General features: G+C 40.9%; 1 long non-coding RNA gene across 1 annotated transcript in view; it reads right to left on the bottom strand.

The window, feature by feature from the left end:
- Positions 1–13901, bottom strand: part of LOC141089612 (uncharacterized) — a 226842-nt gene extending 212941 nt beyond the window's left edge. Inside the window, exon 1 of the long non-coding RNA XR_012232346.1 lies at positions 13695–13901. This is a non-coding gene — a long non-coding RNA (uncharacterized lncRNA). The remainder of the gene's footprint in view (positions 1–13694) is intronic.
- Positions 13902–16810: the final 2909 nt, after the last annotated feature.

The following is a 16810-nucleotide window of genomic DNA, read 5'->3' as shown; positions in this document are numbered from 1 at the left end:
TCCACTCTTAATTGCAGAAAAACATCAAGTTAGTATTTCTGTACAAAATAATTAATAAAGTTTCCTTTATGTCTACTTTTATGTGCTGTAGGGATTCAACTCGCTCAGGTGCAGCGGGAGACAATCATGAGACAGGTTCTTCCAAAGTTCATGAGGTTTATTGGCGTCATAAACCCACAAAGCAGAGTATCACCAAAAATAGCCTTCATAGTACACTATAGGAACAGGAAAAAGCGCAATAGGGTCTTATCCGGGTTAATGTTAAAATTATAAAAGAAATCCATTCACCTATTATAGGAGAGATCAGGCATATACAATTGGTAGTCAACTGCTGCAAATCTACACTCTAGATTTGAAAATTGGCGCCAATAGTCACATGTTCTTTTTTCCAAGAAGTCAAAGTTCAACCACATCAAATGACATAATCAATCTTTCTCTTATTTTCTTTCTTTTTTCCCCTTTTTTTCTCTTTTTTTTCTCTTTTTTAAAGTTTTTTTCTGTAATAAAATAAAGGGACATTGTTATTTTAAGATGGAAAGATTGAGGATTATGTCATTTGATGTGGTTGAACTTTGACTTCTTGGAAAAAAGAACATGTGACTATTGGCGCCAATTTTCAAATCTAGAGTGTATATAGTCCTGAGACAACGCTGTCAGTTCATATTTGTCATCCCCTGAGGAAGAAGTAGTTCTTACTTCGAAACGCGTTGGAAATAAATGATTAGTCTTCTACTATAATTGGAATACTGTATTTTGTCAAGCAGCGCATGGAAGTCCAAAAATTAGTTCCATAAGAATTGACAAAAATAGCCTTTAGCTTAGGCAAAAAGAACACAAACGACGGTGGCTTCAGACTGGGAGTCTCAGCACACATAAGAGGCTTAGTCCTCCCCACCTACAACTGCCTGGTTCAGGAGCTGCATTATAAGGGTGTAGCCACACCCAGGAACCCAGCAGCTGACTGGTCACATGACTGTGACCTCACCACAGGTCCTTGCAAAACATTAGTAATATAGCAATATCTATTATGCCTTACATTACGGAGACAAGCCATCTCTGAGACACATATCTCCCATCGATTATACAACCCTTAGCCACGCCACAGTGCATTATTTGTCAAATTATTTTGTCAGGGTGTTAGAAGGGTTAAAAATGTAGCAGCAATTTTTCATTTATTCAGATTTAAATGGATTTTCAGTAGCCTATATATTGGAAACTCTCCAAAAATTATACCATTTTAATTTCCTTACCCATCAAAAACTTACATCTTACATCAAAAACTGTGAGAAAATTAATGCAAATTGGATTGAAAAAAAAAAGAAATATTGTATTTGTTCCTCAAACCTGTTGCTTTAGCATCATTTTTTTAATTTTTGCAAGGGATTGAACGGAAAAATGGATCCATCAATATGATAACCAGTTTCTTCTGAACTTGTTAATACCACACATGTGGTCAGAAACTTCCATTTGGACAAATGACTGGGCTTGGAAAGGAATGAGCACTATTTGAATTTTGGAACACAAATTTGGCTGAAAGAGGTTTTGTTTTCGACAGCATGTAACATTTGAAGGACACCTAAGGTGTATAAACAGCAGAAACCCTCCACAACCTACTTCACTTTGGAAACTACACAATTCAAGGATTTGATCCAGCGGTATAGTGAGCATTTTGAACTCACAGGTATTGCACAGAATTTGATAAAATTAGGTTGTCACATTGAAAAATTTCTTTTTTTCAAAAATGTTGCTTTAAGCCTCAAATTTTTCACTTTTGCTAGAGGTAACATGAAAAAGTAGGCAGCACATTTTGTAGCCACTTTCCTCTAATCACCACAATACCCCACATGTGCCAAAGTGTTTTGTTTGGACAAATGGCAGGGCATGGAAGTGAAGGAGCACTATTTAAATTTTGGAACAGAAATTTGGTGCTATTGGAAATCGTTTGTCATATTTGCAACACCGGTGTAGCTCAAGAACAAAAGAAAACTTCCATAAATTTATTTTTTTGCAAATTATACCCTCTAATATATTTACGTATTGAGATAGTGAGTATTTTGATACCACCAGTTTCTTTTCAGTTGATACAAAATGAATGTGAAAAATTACAATTTGCATTTTTTCACTGTCACGTTTATGACTCTTTTTAGCACATTCTGAAAAACACACCTCAAACTTTATTGCACCAGTTTTTCAATTTTCAGAAAAACATCCAATATGGTACCTATGTGAGTACATTGAACTTCCAAAAAAAACAAATCCTTCCAGGAATTAATACTCAAAAAGGGAAAAATAACTCTAAAAATATGTTTGCTGATTGTAAAACTCAGTCTTGTTCACCAACACTTGTCCAGTAAATGCATATATTCTAGGAGGAAAAATAAACTGCACTGGAGCGAAGGACAACATGTTCAAAGCATGGAGGAAAATGTAGCCAGCAATGTGGCAAGTTTGTTCCAAGGATGAAAGAACATGAGCAGTGCTAAAATGACAGGTTTATTTTTCAAAGAAACTGGTTTTACAATGTCTGTTTAACCCCCTCTATAAAGGATTAATTTGCCAAGCGATGTGGTATACCATAACAGGCTCCTGACCATCATGTTAAGAGCTGCTATAGGCCCACAACAACCAATCACCTACACAGTTCCAAAAATATTGTCTTGTAAAGGAGGTTTGACCTTCCCATGCAGTAAAGCCCATAGTGTGTAAATACGGAATAGCCTGATTTTAGCCTTTTTGAGCCCCTGGTTACATTTTCAAGCTAACACAGGATAAAATGTTGACATGTGAAGCATCCAAATTTTCTTATTTATTAATTTTTATTTGGGTCTGCATATCTTCATAACCAGCCAAGGAAAAACCAACAGCCAGAATATTGATCCTCTTGGGATGGGAAGGTCATAACATGCTGGTTACTTCCTAATCTAAGAATAATAGCTTTCACCATCCCAGGCACAAACTATCACATTGGATAGTGTGTTTCTAGGGGTAGCTAACGCCTTCCCAATTCCCCAGGTGCATTAGGCAGTAAATTAATAGTGAGGGAATGTCAATTTTTGAGGCTATGAAATAATGCTGACTGACTCTAAGCCCCAGTGTTAATAATTTTGTAATGTCTGATATCTCCATTACTAATGATATAAAAAGCGTTATAAAAAAAGCAAAAATACTTTATTAAAAAACAAATAAAACCACTACCCTACACCATGCCCCCTGCATTTTATTAACCAACTATATCCTATGGTAGTCCAAATCCAATTAAATCCTATATAGCTAATATAGTGATAAGAAAAATGAAAGAAATCTCTGATATTTAGTTTCACACTCTTTATTTTAATGGATACAGTGTGGTCCTCCTTTTTGTTGCAGATTTAACCTTTATTACTTCAATAGTAAATGGATGGTGGGCCCCAAGAATGATGTTCTTTGGTGGGCCCTGTGTTCTCCAGTCTGACACTAACAATGAAAGAAATGTGCATGTGAAAAACTAAAATGTTTTATTTAACTGGTCCCTTGACTTTCAGACTAAAAAGTAAAAAAAATAATAATTTTAACTTTAGTCATTTCATAAGTCTAATTTAATGGATTTATTCAAGCAAAAGACATTATTACATTCTTTATTTTGACTTATGCTTTTAAATTGCAGAATAAGTCAACTAAATATTTCATGTAGATGGCCAGGGGCATTGATGTATTTTAATGAAGAAACCAAATTTAGATTACCCTACAGATATGCAGAGATTTCTTCTGTTTAGTTATGGATGAATAAACTAAACTGACAGGGAAGTGGAAAAATGCTTGTCTTCTAATTAAAACAGGAAGGAATTAACAAGGAATAATGAAAAAGTTGAATCAGGTCTGGCCAGTTTGTAAGTATATTTTATTATTCAATATATATGCAAAACTCAATGTTGTGTTTGAGGAGTGTGCATGTACAGTATATTTCTGTAATTCACAAAATCTAAGAAAATAACAGGATTCCTGAAGATTTCATTGATTCAAACACTATTTAGCTGCACTCCAGTGATACAAATCATTTGTATGTTATTACCAGCTTTTGGTTATTCACAAAGATGTTATGGAGAATGTCACCTTTTATTTTGTAAAGAAAATAATATAGCCAAGGCTTGATTGTGACACCGTTAACAGTATCAGCAGTCTCAGGGCACTGTGATTAAGTAGAAAGCCTTCGGCTCCCTGCTCTGTCAAATACTTCAGCAGGATGCAGACTATTTCCGGTCTATGGCCTGCTGGAGGAAGGTGCGCCACATAAAGCATGTCAGTTGGTACAGTCAGAGGTATATCAAGGTTTTCTGGCACCCAGGGAAAGAATTCAGCTTGATGCCCCCCCACCCCCAAGCACATATGCGATTTGCACACCTTAATCACGTGGTGCTCGCACTAATTAAAAGTTCAGTGAAAAACTAAGGGAAGCTTGTTGTCACGTAACAGCGTTAAGTATGAAAACTGCATATGAATGTCGTGGCCATGTGATGATTGCTAGAACCCTGACAGCGTGCAATGTGCACTGTGAGAATTCAGAAGTGTGCAGTCACAAAGAATTAACTGCAGACTCATCCCAAACTTGGACAACCCCTTTAATATTTGTAACATAAATAAAATCTTAGAATTAGTCAGTATCACAAAAAAAATTACATCCAGGTACCTTATAGATGAAGTTATCTCTAGAGTCATTCTCTTTTTTTTCTTCTTCTTCATCTTGTCCAGACTCCATGAGTTTTCTCAGTCACAGCCATCTCTGCAGACTTCCATCTTTTCTGGTCTTGTGCAGCACATCACCACATGACTCCCTTAAAATAAAATAAAAATATCTGCCCTACACTGGGCCCCTGAATAAATAATTGCCCCTCACTGTATTCCCTGCACAAAATATGACCCCATGCTGTCCCTGTTATGGTACATGCTCTCCACACTGCTTACTTCTTTCCATACTGGGCCACATCTTCACTCTGTTCTCTCACACTGAGTCGCCCCTATAGCGACCAGGCTATAAACTGTGCCCCCTCATCACACTCTCCCCCTTGGTATACTGTCACCTCCTGGCTGTGCCCATACATTTTTCCCCATACTACACCCACACTACTCAGTCTCTATTCTGTGCCTACTCACAATTTTTCCCCCATACTGTCTCCTCGCATATTTCCCCCTCCCTCCTCATATATTTACCCTCTCAGTTTCCATAATGCCTCCTCAAACATCCCTCCGACTCCCTAAACTGTGTCCTCACCCATCGCATCACCCCATACTGTGTCCTCATACATACTCCCCTCTCTCCTCATACTGAGTCTGCACCCATACCACCACTCACCATTCTGTGTCTGCACTCTTCCCCCCATACATGCCCCATCTCATACCTTACTCCTCATATTGTCTTTAACCCCTTTATCCCCATGGGTGGTTTGCATGTTAATAACTGGGCCAATTTTTACAATTCTGACCACTGTCCATTTATGAGGCAATAACTCTGGAATGCTTCCATGGATCCTGGTGATTCTGACATTGTTTTCTCGTGGCATATTGCACTTCATGTTAGTGGTAAAATTGTGTTTATTTGTAAAAAATGAAAATTTGGCGAGAATTTTGAAAATTTTGCAATTTTCCAACTTTGTATTTTTATGCCCTTAAATCACAGAGATATGGCACACAAAAAAACACAACAAATAACATTTCCCACATGTGTACTTTCCATCAGCACAATTTGGGAACCACAATTTTTTTTTGTTAGGAAGTTATAAGGGTTAAAAGTTGACCAGCGATTTCTCATTTTTGCAACACCATTTTATTTTTACGGACCACATCACATTTGAAGCCACTTTCAGGGGTCTATGTGATAGAAAATAACCAAAAGTGACACCATTCTAAAAACTGCACCCCTTAAGGTGCTCAAAACCACATTCAAGAAGTTTATTAACCCTTCAGGTGCTTCACAGAAATTTTTTGAATATTTAAAAAAAAATGAACATTTAACTTTTTTTCACAAAAAAATACTTCAAGTTCAATTTTTTTTATTTTACCAAGGGTAACAGGAGAAATTGGACTGCAAAAGTTATTGTGCAATTTGTCCTGAGTACGCTGGTACCTGATATGTGGGGGGGAACCACTGTTTCGGTGCATGGCAGAGCTCAGAAGGGAAGGAGCGCCGTTTGACTTTTTCAACACAAAATTGGCTGGAATTCAGATCAGACACCATGTCACGTTTGGAGAGCATCTGATGTGCCTAAACAGTGGAAACTCCCCACAAGTGACCTCATTTTGGAAACTAGACCCCCCAAGGGACTTATCTAGATATGTGGTAAAAACTTTGAACCCCAAGGGCTTCACAGAAGTTTATAACGTACAGCCGTACAATTAAAAAAATCATATTTTTTTCCACAAAAATGATCTTTTCACCCACAATTCTTATTTTTCCAAGGGTAACAGGACCATAAAATTTATTGTGCAATTTGTTCTGAGTATGCTGATACCCCATATGTAGGTGTAAACGACTATTTGGGCGCATGGCAGAGCTCGGAAGGGAAGCAGCGCCATTTGACGTTTTTGGCTGGAATTGAGATCGCACACCATATCGCGTTTGGAAAGCCCCTGATCTACCAAAACAGTGGAAACCCCCCATAAATGACACCATTTTGGAAACTAGACTCCCTAACAAACTTATCTAGATGTGTGGTGAGCACTTTGAACCCCCAAGGGCTTCACAGAAGTTTATAATGCCCGGGCGTGAAAATAAAAAAATTGTATTTTTTCCACAAACATGATCATTTAGTCCCCAATTTTTTTATTTTCCCAAGGGTACCAGGAGAAATTGGACCCTAAGTGTTGTTGTACAATTTGTCCTGAGTACGCTGATACCTCATATGTGGGAGAAAACTACTGTATGGGCACACATCGGGGCTCGGAAGGGAAGGAGTGACGTTTTGGAATGCAGACTTTGATGGAATGGTCTGCGGGTGTCATGTGCGTTTGGAGAGCCTCTGATGTGCCTAAACTATTTAAACTCCCCACAAGTGACCCCATTTTGGAAACTAGACCCCCCACAGAACTTATCTAGATGTGTGGTGAGCACTTTGAACCCCCAAGTGCTTCACAGAAGTTTATAACGCCCGGGCGTGAAAATAAAAAAATCATTTTTTTCCACAAAAATGATATTTTTGCCCCCAATTTTTTATTTTCCTAAGGGCAACAGGAGAAATTGGACCCCAAAAGTTGTTTTGCAATTTGTCCAGAGTAGGCTGATACCCCATATGTGGGGGTAAAACACTGTTTGGGCACATGGCAGAGCTTGGAAGGGAAGGAGCACCATTTGAATTTTTCAACGCAGAATTGGCTGGAATTGAGATCAGATGCCATGTTGCGTTTGAAGAGCACCTGATGTGCCCAAACAGTGGAAACCCCCCAATTCTAGCTCCAACCCTAACCCCAATGCACCCCAAACCCTAATCTCAGCCCTAGCCCTAACCCTAGCCCTAACCCTAGCCCTAACCCTAACCCTAGCCCTAACCCTAATGGGAAAATGGAAATAAATACATTTTTTTAATTTTATTATTTTTCCCTAACTAAGGGGGTGATAACGGGGGGTTTGATTTACTATTTATGGCGGTTTTTATATTTGGCAGCTGTCACACGCTAAAAGACGCTTTTTATTGTAAAAATAGTTTTTGCATCACCACATATTGAGAGCTATAATTTTTCCATATTTTGACCCACCGAGTCATGTGAGGTCTTATTTTTTGTGGGACGAGTTGACGTTTTTATTGGTATCATTTTCGGGCACATGACATCTTTTGATCGCTTTTTATTCCGATTTTTGGGACGCAGAATGAACAAAAACCAGCGTTTCATGAATTTCTTTTGGGGGGTGCATTTACACCGTTCTGCGTGTGGTAAAATTGATAAAGTGGTTTTATTCTTCGGGTCAGTACGGTTACAGCGATACCTCATTTATGTCTTTTTTATGTTTTGGTGCTTCTATTCAATGAAACAATTTTATATAAAAAATAATTATTTTTGCATCGCTTTATTCTGCGAGCTATAACTTTTTTTTTTTTTTCGCTGATGATGCTGTGTGGCAGCTTGTTTTTTGCGGGACAAGATTACGTTTTCAGCGGTACCATGGATATTTATATGTGCCTTTTTGATCGTGCGTTGTTGCACTTTTTGTTCGGCAGTATGATAATAAATCATTATTTTTTGCTTTGTTTTTTATTTTTTAAGGGGTTTGCTAAAGGGGTTAACTAATGGGACAGTTTTATAGGGCGGGTCGTTACGGACGCGGTGATACCAAATATGTGTACTTTTATTGTTTTTTTTTATTTCCAAAAATGAATTTATTAGGGAATATTTTTTTTTTATTTATTTAGCGATTTTTTTAAAATTATATTTACACTTTTTTTTTAACTTTATTAGGTTGTCCCAGGGGGGACATCACTGTCCTGTGACAGATCGCTGATCTGTCACATCACAGATCACTGTGATAGATCAGCGATCTGTCACAGGCATAGACGCAGACTTCCTTATGCCTGCGCTTTGCAGGCACTGAGGAAGTCAGCTCCCTACAGGCCCCCAAAGGTCCCCGTCGCCATATTGGATCCGGGCACCTGTAGGGAAAGAGACCCCCGCAGCAGCGCTGCACATTGCGCTGCTGTGGGGGGCTCAGGGAAGCACGGAGGGAGCCCCCTCCCTGGCGATGCTTCCCTTCAACCCCCGGTACACCGCGATCGTGTTTGATCGCAGTGTGCAAGGGGTTAACGTGTCGGGGGTGGTCCGTGACCACCCCTGACACATTGTGCCGGGTGTCAGCTGTGATAATCAGCTGACACCTGGCCGCGATCAATGGCGCTCACCACGTGAGCGCCGCTGATCTCACTAGACATACTATTCCGTCCTTGGGACTTAGGTCCCAGGTCACATGGACAGAATAGTACGTTGTAGGAAAGGGGTTAAAAATTTAGTAGGGAATATTTTTTCTTTATTTATTTGGGGATTTTTTAAAAATTATTTTGACACGTATTTTTTTTTTACTTTATTTTATTGTCCCAGGGGGAACATCACTGTAATGTGGCAGATCGCTGATCTGTCAGGTTTTACAGCACTCTGTCAGATCAGCAATCTGATAGGCGCTGCTGCAGGCTTTCTCAGAGCTTGCTCTCAGCAGGCACTGAGAAAGATGCCTTCCTGCAGGCCCCCGCAGCTATTTTGGATCCGGTGGCCTGCAGGGAAGGAGACCCTCGGAGCAGCGCAGCACATCACACTGCTCCCGGGGTCTAAGGGAAGCACGCAGGGAGCTCCCTCCCTGCCGATGCTTCCCTAATTCCCCGATACACTGCGATCATGTTTGATCGCAGTGTACCAGGGGTTAATTTGTCAGGGGTGGTCCGTGACCACCACTGACACACAGTGCCAGGTGTCAGCTATGATAATCAGCTGACACCCGGCCGCGATCAGCGGCGTACTCCCGGGAGCGCCGCTGATTGCTTGGACATACTATCCTGTCCCCAGTCATACAGGCCGGGTATCGTGGACAGGATAGTACGTCTGATGTCAGAAAGGGGTTAATTAATCTAAATTAAATGATACTCATGTCATCGCCCAGTCAACAGAAACCAATGTCTCCTGTAACAGAATAAAAATAATGAACAAACATTATCTTCTCAGCACACAGGTAAGGAATATTGTGGTTTATTTTAATTCTGCAACAGATGACTATGGCTTCTGTGAACTGGGCAATGACATGACTATGAGTTAATTTAGATTCATTAAAGAAGTCTGTGTCATTCTTTCAATTAAATGACTTTATTCTGGATGTGTGTTTATTTACAACATAACTTTAGGATTAGTAGCTATAGACACCTCTCCATTACTAAGCCGTGGGTCTGATGTCACCAGAGAATACAAAGGTGATATCAACCCCGGAAATATAAATGTCACTTTCTGCTACCACAGAGTAAGTGGGAAGAGCCGGGCAAAGAGCCAGAATTGGTGCATCTAATAGATGTGCCTTTTCTGGGGTGGCTGCAGGCTGCTATTTTTAGGCTGGAGGCAAATATCCATGGCCCCTTACCAGCCTGGGAATACCAGCCCCCAGCTGTCAGCATTAGCTTAGCTGGTTTTCAAAGATAGGGGTAAACCCCACACCATTTTTTAATTATTTATTTAAATAATTAAAAAAAAAACCTCTATTCTTGATAACCAGTTTTGCCTGGCTGGTTATCAAAAATACAGGGGAATCAATGTCAACTTTTTTTAAATTATTTATAGCGAAATTGATGGGTCAATTGATGTCACCTTTCCTGATGTCTGCCCCTAATTCTAGCTGTTTTGACAGCTTTTTTGCCTCACTGAAGGTGTTTGTCTATGCATTTGGTATTACCCCCCATTGAAGCCAATGGGGTTCGGGTGTGATTCACAAACCGTTCGGCAAACATTGGGACATTCACCAAACCGAACTGAAACTTGAAAGGTTTGCTCATCTCTACTCACTAGTCATTTGTGATAAGCAAACACATCATCTGTAATACTAATTACAGATTTTTGTTCTGTAAAAAGTATGGTTCTGCTTTGCGACTACTTTCTGGTGCATTAAGAATGATGAAAAAAATGTGTAGCTGCAATTCATATACCAGCTCTATATCATATATAACCATTCATACTGACTAAATTCTCATGCTTGCACCTCTCCTCTCACTCTTCCCCCTATAAATTAAATCTCTATATTATTCAGACTACAATTTTCATTATATTTACTGCTGCAAATGTACATAACATTACTGTCTGGAGTGTTTACCAATGTTTTAGGGCCTTGCCTTCCTATCTACTATATATTGCTGAGGTGTGAGCTTTGAGGTCCTCTTACTATTCCGGATCATCTTAAAATGGCTGATGCATTCCCTGCCTATGTTTCTATTCGGGTTATAATAGTCATTCCTGATTGGCTGTACTACACCTTATCGTGTGATAGCTTCAAGGCATTTTGGAGAAGCCCACTTGGTCATGACTGAGTCGTTGTCACCCTTGTTGCTGATGCAATCTTCTACAATGTGTAAAACAAATTGTGAATGTATGAAATCGTTATAAAATTTGACTCAAGTTCAATCTGTTCACCTCTTCCATTCTTCCTAGGAAAATGTTTTATTTAGTTCTTACTAAAGTAGTCTGAAAAAGGTAAGCAAGATAGTCCTCTTTCTAAAAAGAAGAAAACTGGCTCTCCAATCTAAGTCATACTAGAGAGATGAGGGATAGACAGCACTGTTTCAAGGTTTTGGTTCCTATTCAGTACAGGGTAGGTTCTAGGTGGCTCGTCAGATTCCTCTGATGTAGTACATGGAAGGGACTGTTCTAATAAGTCAATAGCTTTGGTTTGGCTATTCATGTCCTGTTAGCCTCTAGAGGGGAGTTATTTTACACAGTTTTCTCAGTGAGCATTGGCTTAAAGGCTTCTATATTAGCTGTTTCTTGAAACAGAACCTTACAAAAGATAAAATAATCTGGAGAGGAGATTCAATTTATGTCTATGTCTTTTGGAGACTTTTAAATATTTAGGGCACAGATCAGACAAATATGGGTCAAGTTTTAGACAAGGCTGACTTGGATACAATACAATCCTATAACTCAATGTCCAGCTATTACAGGATATATGCATGTCTGCTTTTAATCACTGGCTAAAATGTATAAACTTATTCTTCATGATAATGAACGTCTGCAGGTCTATATTACAGGGAAAAATGTAAGTTTTCATCAGAGTCTTCGTTATTGTCCAAAAATGCTCCCCTTTATGAACCATAATTCTGCCTAATGTCAGCCAGAGACTAAGGGTATGTGCACACGCTGCGGTTTTGCTGCGGTTTTGGCCCTGAAGAACTGCAGCAGTTCCGCAGACATGGTACTTTACCATGTTAGCCTATGGGTTTTAAAAACCGCAGTGCTCACGCTGCGGTTTTTTACCTGCGGAAAAGCTGCGGGTTTTTTTCCGCAGCATGTCAGTTGTTTCTGCGGATTCTGCTGCGGTTTGCCACCTATTCCATTGTCCAGGTGTCAAACCGCAGGGCAAAACCGCAGGCCAAACCGCAGCAAAACCGCAGGTCACTTTACCTGCGGTTTTACCTGCGGTTCCGCAGGAAAAAACCCGCAGGTGAATCTGCAGTGTGTGCACATACCCTAATAATAATTACAAACAGTAAATAACAGCAATGGTTGTGTTTAGCTTGGGGATCATGTTTTCTAATATAGAAATAGTATCTGCCAGTCCTGGAGCCAACATACTTCTGCTATTTGTGTTCTAAGGCTTTGCACAATGTAATTGACTGTTAATAAATAGCATGGATAATATGGCAGTAACTGGCAATAACGAGGCAGACATCAGTTGATCAGCATGAGAACTGTAGTTCAATAAATATTTGTACATTCATTACACTTAATTATTTTGTAAAGAAACAACTTCAACTAATTTCTGTTGCTCTAATACCACTTGCTGCTAACAATAAAAAACAAAGCTATGCTTCCCAAGTTATCTTCAGTACCTGAATACATTTCATTACATTACACAGTAAATGGCTTCCATTGCTTTAACTTATTTTTGTTACTGCTGTTTTATTAGGAGAATGACGCACAAAAGAACGATATTTGAGTAATTTTCAAAGATATACAGGTGCTTCTCACAAAATTAGAATATCATCAAAAGCTAATTTATTTCAGTACTGGAGTGCTTCATTCAAACAAGCGTTAGGAAGGAGACTGCACAGCCCGTCTGCTGAGAGAGAATCCCTGAATTGCTTCCAGGCTAGCCTGCTCTGTTACCATCTGTAATCAGGACCCTGGACTGCATTTATCAAGTAAAGGTACAGAAATTGCACCCCGCTGTGTCTTGTCTGCTTCCTACCTTTCCGGCACTGCTACATCCCTGTGCCAACCACATCTACACTGCCCTAGGACTATATCTTCACCTGTGGGGAGCTATTACATCTTTGCTGCACCATACCATCAGTCCCAGCTGATCTGTCTGCAGCGCCGGCTTAACATCTCCCTTGCCGAGCACCACAGGTGGCGTCACAAACTATTCCATTCCATTAACTACATTTCCCCGTTACTTGGGCGCCCAGGGCCACGGACCGGGTCATCGCTGCTGTGACACATCCCCCTGACACCGGCCCGGTACCAAGTACCCCACAGCCCTGGGAGGGTGACCCACTATATTCAGTTAATCAAAATAAAATGTGTATCGTGCATTGGATATCAGAGTCCAGGCATGCCCTAGAGTCACCATCACAATGGGCCGGAGTAAGCAGATGTTAATTCTGTTGCACCTTTGAAATCAATGGCTTGGATATTCTGTTAAAGACTCGATATGCAAAGACTCACTTAGTGATTTGTATTCTCACCAGGTGAGCAGCACAAAGACAATGGTGCAAAGGAGCTGCTCTTGGCAGACGACGTGTGGATTGTTGAGGACAGCTGGGCAAGCAGGATGGTGAACAAACAAGTAAAGCAGATATCATAGAGGAAGCATAGCCAGGTATGCGGATACATATGGAAACAGTGACTGTATAAGAAACTGGTATCTTCTAACAGGGAAGTAGTTAATCAATGGAATGCAGTCTGGTATCAGGGCAATGGTTAACAGTCACCAAGTATCAGAGAAATAAATGAAAACTGTAGCTGGAGATAGACTTATAGAGATTCCTTACCTTGATTGCAAAGACCAGTTGTGAGAACATTTGTAAGGAGTTAGTAACTTGAATGATGAAAGGTTGGTGCGGACGACATCTAATAAGTGGGACTGAGGATAAAAATAATTCTAGTTGTAGCAAGGAAGTCAGGAGAAACTGTGAAGATGAAAGAAACCTGATTGATGCTGTGCCAAGAGATGTAGCAGCAATAATTAACTTCAGGCAACAGTGGATACCCAGCCACCTGACCTCTACCAAAGCCGACCTTAAAAGGCCTAGGATGATGTCAGAGGAGTTTGTTGAGTTATCTGGGAAACCAGGGGTGGACTATTGTAAAGGAACAATACTCAAGCTGAAGGGAGAAAGGCCTGGTGCTTGTGCTAGGACAGGTGAGTAAGAATGTGCATGTGATATCAGGATGAAAAGATATTTTCTTAGGCTATGGGCACACGCTGCGGTTTTTGCTGCGGATCCGCTGCGGATATGCAGCAGTTCTGCAGACAGTGTACAGTAGCATGTAAATCTATGTGATTTACATTCTGCTGTGCACATGCTGCGGATTTTTAACTGCGGATAAGCTGTGGTTTTGAATCCAGAGAAAGAAATGACATGTCACTTCTTTTCTGCGGATTCTGCTGTGGTTTACCATCTCCTCCATTGTAGAGGTGATAAACTACAGGGGAAAACCGTAGGCCAATCCGCAGGTAAAACTGCAGGTCATTTTACCTGTGGTTTTACCTGCGGTTCCGCAGATACAAATTCGCAGACTAAACCGCAGCGTGTGCACATAGCCTTAGGTGTATGACCTTTGTACTCTATTTTTCCATTAGTCAGCACCAAACTGATTATTGACTTTGGTGCGTAACACAACAATCTGTAGCTCATTTACAAAAACTTTTAATTTAATAAACAGCATTTGATAGTTATTTCTTTTATCCAGCTTTTCTTTAATAAATTACAATGCCAATGTTTATGGACAGTATTTATTTTGGTCAAATTAAGCTGAAAAGCGACACATGAATTTTCTGTCACTTTTGCAGGACTTTGTCTGCAGAGTCTGGTGTTGCTGAACAGGTATGAAAAGTTAAGGCAATTTGCTCCCTGTGTGCTTATTAGGAGAGTTCAGTCAAGCATGATTTTATAAGATTGAACCACAAAATCTGTAATTGAAAAGAACAAAAAGTTCACTCCTGCTTTTGTCTAACTTAACCTCTCCTTCTCAGAAAGTCTGAACTTGGACTTAATCAACAAATGCTAAGAAAGGTGCGGAAGCCATTAGATTTTTTTTATTGTAGCAATACTTATGGTAATGTAAGGTTAAGCAGGAACGCGGGATTCAGTGACGAGCAGGAGGCAGATCAAGAGTTAACCGGTATTTAATACAGGGAATACTCCATGCAGGGAAAGAATAAGGGAGGTATGGGAGTTAAGGTTCAAGATGAGAATACTGTAGGTGTTCAAATAATGGGTAAACTTATCAGTCTGATGTTTCCAGAGGATGGAGGCTTGAAGATCCCACGGTGGCAATCGTAGGAGATGCGTGAAGTCTCTGGCCTGGTCCTGGAGGAATGTGAGGCACTGTCTCATGACAGCCACGATGTATCCTGTCTGTCCTAGGCATAACCTTGCGGTACCAGGGCAAAGTGTCCGTGGAGGGGGCGGGGGGCATCTGTGGTGCTGGTGTAGAAGGATGGAGGTCAATGGTGGGGACCGGGAATATACTGGCAGTCTGCAAGTTTACCCCGGTCAGGTCTGCAGCACGCACCGAGGACAGACACCGGTACGGTACGTCTCCCCAGTATCGCATGTGAGAGGACCCACAGTCACACGCTGCTCACAGTCTGACTGCTCGTGTGTCATCCATCGTAAAACCAGCCTGGTCTCCTGGTGTCGAGCTGCAGACAGTGAGTCAACCTTACTCTGCTGTGCACACTGTCTTCTTGCCAAAGACCCTGTTTTGGTGCGCTCCGTCCGTTTTATGTCTGACCCACCCCCTGTAGTCAAGTGCAAAGGTCTGTCCAGGTCAGAAAGTGCCCCCCCCAGCAACAATAGTGATAGCCCCAATAGTTCCAGTCCTGATACGAAAGAGGTACCACCAGCCTAGTCCATCTCCCTACTCTCCCCCTCTTCTTTTGCTCGCCATTCTATGGGTGAGGGTTCTGGTAAAAAAACATGGATAATCTTCTTTTTCTTTTTGGATAGTCTGCCACCAAGCAAATTGATCCTGATTTTAACTATTGGGGGTATTCCAGCTGTGGCTCGCTCGGAGCGCCGTAAGTTAGAAGGAGTAATTGAGTCCCCTAGAGTGGTCGAGTCCAGTTGCATAAGAGCGGGTGATGAGGTGTCAGCTCCTACCGGAGCAATATCTTCGAGGACATCAGGTGATTGTTCCTCCCGTAAATCTTCAGGTGGCTGTTCAGAGTCATCTCCCTCTTCATATTCTACTACAACTGGTGGGGATATTTCAGGAACATCTGGAATCCCTTCCTGTTGAACAGGATCTTTTGACAGACAGGGACGAAGCATATTCCGGTGGACCACCCGAGTAGTGAGACCCTCCCCTCCCTGGGGCTGAATTTCATATACAGGACCTCCAGAATTGATTCGCCAACTTATCCAATACGGATTTTTTTCCCACTGGTTCTCCAGGTTGTCTCTGGGGTGTTTTTCTCGCACTAATACACAGTCATCAACTTGGAGATCTGTCCCTGTAGAGGAGCTTGTTCTGCATGCTCCAACTGTTGAAATTTGGTCTGCACCAGGCGATACAAAGTCTGTAAATGATGACTTTGTTCTCGGATCCAGGTGGCCCCCCCCTGGTTCCAGCTCCAACTCTGTGTTCTCTTTTCCTGCACGACCAAACAGCAAAGTATATGGGGTATACCTGGTGGTCCGGTGTACCAGATAATTGTACACCCAGACTAATTCAGCCACGTACTCAGGCCACAGGGCCTTCTGGTCTTCCTCCATAGTTCACAGCATTTGAATTAACATCCAGTTGAAGTGTTTACAGGCTCCTTTACCCTGATTTTTCAATTTGGTACATTTGATAAGCAACAAAATTGACAGTGCATTTCAATTTAGTGAAAATCCAAATAATCATGTTTTTTAAGCCCAACACAATTCAAAAATAG

Source organism: Dendrobates tinctorius, unplaced genomic scaffold (assembly GCF_039654945.1).
Source record: "Dendrobates tinctorius isolate UK_male_01 unplaced genomic scaffold, ASM3965494v1 ptg000046l, whole genome shotgun sequence".
Taxonomy (NCBI): Eukaryota; Metazoa; Chordata; class Amphibia; order Anura; family Dendrobatidae; genus Dendrobates; species Dendrobates tinctorius.
The sequence above is the reverse complement of the archived record's forward strand: the minus strand, read 5'-3'. Positions and strand labels throughout refer to the sequence as shown.